The sequence below is a fragment of the Myotis brandtii genome, unplaced genomic scaffold, assembly GCF_000412655.1.
Source record: "Myotis brandtii unplaced genomic scaffold, ASM41265v1 scaffold1347, whole genome shotgun sequence".
Classification (NCBI taxonomy): domain Eukaryota; kingdom Metazoa; phylum Chordata; class Mammalia; order Chiroptera; family Vespertilionidae; genus Myotis; species Myotis brandtii.
The window spans coordinates 186,372-190,088 of NW_005354788.1; positions in this window are offsets into that span (position 1 = coordinate 186,372).

Genomic DNA, 3,717 nt, shown 5'->3' on the forward strand with positions numbered 1-3,717 from the left:
TGATTCTCTCTCATCATTGATGTTTCTATCTCTCTTTCCCTCTCCCTTCCTCTCTGAAATCAATAAAAATATATTTTATTTTATTTTTTTATAATGGTCTTTATTATCCATGAATGAGTGAGATCATGTGGTATTTTTCCTTCATTGACTGGCTTATTTCACTTAGCACAATGCTCTCCAGTTCCGTCCATGCTGTTGCAAATGGTAAGAATTCCTTCTTTTTTACAGCAGCATAGTATTCCATCATGTAGAATAAAAATATATTTAAAAAAAATAATGTTACACACTCAAATACTTTCCCATCATTTTTAGATTGCTTTAGGACTTTGAATTTCTCTTCTGTATGTGTTAATAAAGGTTCAATTATGTAAGTATCCACAGAATAAATGCATAGTATTTCATTTAAAAATTGAAAGAAAGGAATAAGGGGAGAAGGAAGGAAAGAAATTAATTAAGGAAGAAAGGAAAAGAGAAGGCAATATAAGTTACACACTCAAACACTTTCCCATCATTTTCAGATTGTTTTAGGACTTTGAATTTCTTTTCTGTACGTGTTAATAAAGGTTCAATTATATAAGTATCCACAGAATAAATGCATAGTATTTCATTTAAAAAATTAAAAGAAAGGAATAAGGGGAGAAGGAAGGAAATTAATTAAGGAAGAAAGGAAAAGAGAAGGCAATAGCAAACATTTGCAACAGCTGCTGCCAAGGCTGGTAGCCACTGCTGTCCAAAGGCAACTGAGTGCTTAAATCATACACCCTAGTCCCACAGGCTTTCCTTCCGCAGACTCATCCCCCTTGTAGGTAAAAACATTTCTTAGGCAACCTGTCCTCACACAATTCAAGGTGGCCCATGTGTATTGAGTCACACAATTCAAGGTGGCCCATGTGTATTGAGTCACACAATTCAAGGTGGCCCATGTGTATTGAGTCACACAATTCAAGGTGGCCCATGTGTATTGAGTCATATGGGTTCCACTTACCGCAGGAGGGCGATCTCTCCACTTCTTCCCTCCTCTTTAGTGCTGAACTTTCTCCAGTGGAATATACTGTCTGGCCTATGTCCCACCCATCCAACTGACCCCCCCACCCCCGCGACAACTCCTCTTCCTCCCCACACTACTTCAACCATTGCCAACACAAACACAACTTAAATTCATTCCCAGAAGGCAGTTTTTATGAAATAAGTGGCTTGTTTTCCTAGTGTCTTTTTTCTTAACTCTCTTGATCATGAGGAGTTCCCTCCCTGACTTCAACACCTGCTGCTCTTGGTTTGGCTAGAATATTTAGTTCCTTGTATTTTTCCCCGTATCTCCCATAGCTGCTTCTCACAAGAGAAAACAGCTGAATAGTATTCTTTAAATTTTTTTTCAAAATGCAGTCCTTGATAGTTTAAAATGGAATTGCCTTAATAAAATACATTAAATTTATTATTAGTACTATTAAATGTATTAATCTTCTTTATTGTTGACAGTATTACAGATGTCCCCCAATTCCTCCCCCCACCCTTTACCTCCCTTCTCCCAGCCCCTGTCCTACCTCAGGCCTTCACCACATTATTGTCTGTCCATTGGCTATGCAAATCTATAACAATAAAAGCATAATATGCTAAATAGACCAGACAGCCAAACGACCTTCCAGACGACCTTCTGGATGAAGCTGGGACTGCGAGGGCCCAGGCCCTTGCATGAATCTCTTCCCATCTCCCCCTCCACTTATATGTGGAATCTAATGAACATAATAAACTGACGAATAAAAGAGCTGCCAGATCTCAGAGGGGAGGGGAGTTCAAAACTATAGAAAAAAACATATGTAACACACTAGCTTACTGGATATAACTTTCTTTTGCTGATATGTTGTAGTTAAGCACACTTGGTATTAAAAAAGATAAAAATTTTACTTTAATACTTCACTTTAAATATGTGTGGATTTATTATTAGTACTATTAAATGTATTAATCTTCTTTATTGTTGACAGTATTACAGATGTCCCCCAATTCCTCCCCCCACCCTTTACCTCCCTTCTCCCAGCCCCTGTCCTACCTCAGGCCTTCACCACATTATTGTCTGTCCATTGGCTATGCAAATCTATAACAATAAAAGCATAATATGCTAAATAGACCAGACAGCCAAACGACCTTCCAGACGACCTTCTGGATGAAGCTGGGACTGCGAGGGCCCAGGCCCTTGCATGAATCTCTTCCCATCTCCCCCTCCACTTATATGTGGAATCTAATGAACATAATAAACTGACGAATAAAAGAGCTGCCAGATCTCAGAGGGGAGGGGAGTTCAAAACTATAGAAAAAAACATATGTGAACACACTAGCTTACTGGATATAACTTTCTTTTGCTGATATGTTGTAATTAAGCACACTTGGTATTAAAAAAATAAGAATTTTACTTTAATACTTCACTTTAAATATGTCTGTAGCAAAATTTTAAAAAATCATTTACTGTTAGGCTATTTATTGAGATGCCAATGTGTTAGTGCAGTGGTCGGCAAACCGTGGCTCGCGAGCCACATGCGGCTCTTTGGCACCTCAGGCCTTCACCACACACATTATTGTCTGTCCATTGGCTATGCATATATGCATATAAATTCTTTGGTTAATCTCTTCCCATCTCCCCCTCCACTTAAATGTGGAATGTAATGAACATAATAAACTGACGAATAAAATAGGTGCAGAGGCATGGAAACATGGAACAGACTGCCAGATCTCAGAGGGGAGGGGAGTTCAAAACTATAGAAAAAAACATATGTGAACACACTAGCTTACTGGATATAACTTTCTTTTGCTGATATGTTGTAATTAAGCACACTTGGTATTAAAAAAATAAGAATTTTACTTTAATACTTCACTAGTTAAGCACACTTGGTATTAAAAAAGATAAAAATTTTACTTTAATACTTCACTTTAAATATGTGTGGAGCAAAATTTTAAAAAATCATTTACTGTTAGGCTATTTATTGAGATGCCTATGTGTTAGTGAATTAATCTAGAGGCTTTTGTAATTCTCTTACCCTGGAGTTGTGAATAAACATATGTCTTGATACCATATTAACACATCAGTTATATTATATCTCTTATCTATTACTGTTGACTTAGCACATAAATTAACCTCCACTTAAATGTGGAATGTAATGAACATAATAAACTGACGAATAAAATAGGTGCAGAGGCATGGAAACATGGAACAGACTGCCAGATCTCAGAGGGGAGGGGAGTTCAAAACTATAGAAAAAAACATATGTGAACACACTAGCTTACTGGATATAACTTTCTTTTGCTGATATGTTGTAATTAAGCACACTTGGTATTAAAAAAATAAGAATTTTACTTTAATACTTCACTTTAAATATGTCTGTAGCAAAATTTTAAAAAATCATTTACTGTTAGGCTATTTATTGAGATGCCAATGTGTTAGTGCAGTGGTCGGCAAACCGTGGCTCGCGAGCCACATGCGGCTCTTTGGCCCCTTGAGTGTGGCTCTTCCACAAAATACCACATGCGGGCACCCACATAGAGTGCGATTGAAACTTCGTGGCCCATGCGCAGAAGTCGGTTTCTGGCCTGGGCAAGTCTATTTTGAAGAAGTGGCGTTAGAAGAAGTGGGGGTACGTTCACTGAGGTCGACCCCTCAGATTGAGGACATTTTTAGCAAAGGCCAGCTTAAGAGTACCCTAATTAAGTTAATAACAATGTCCCTACCTA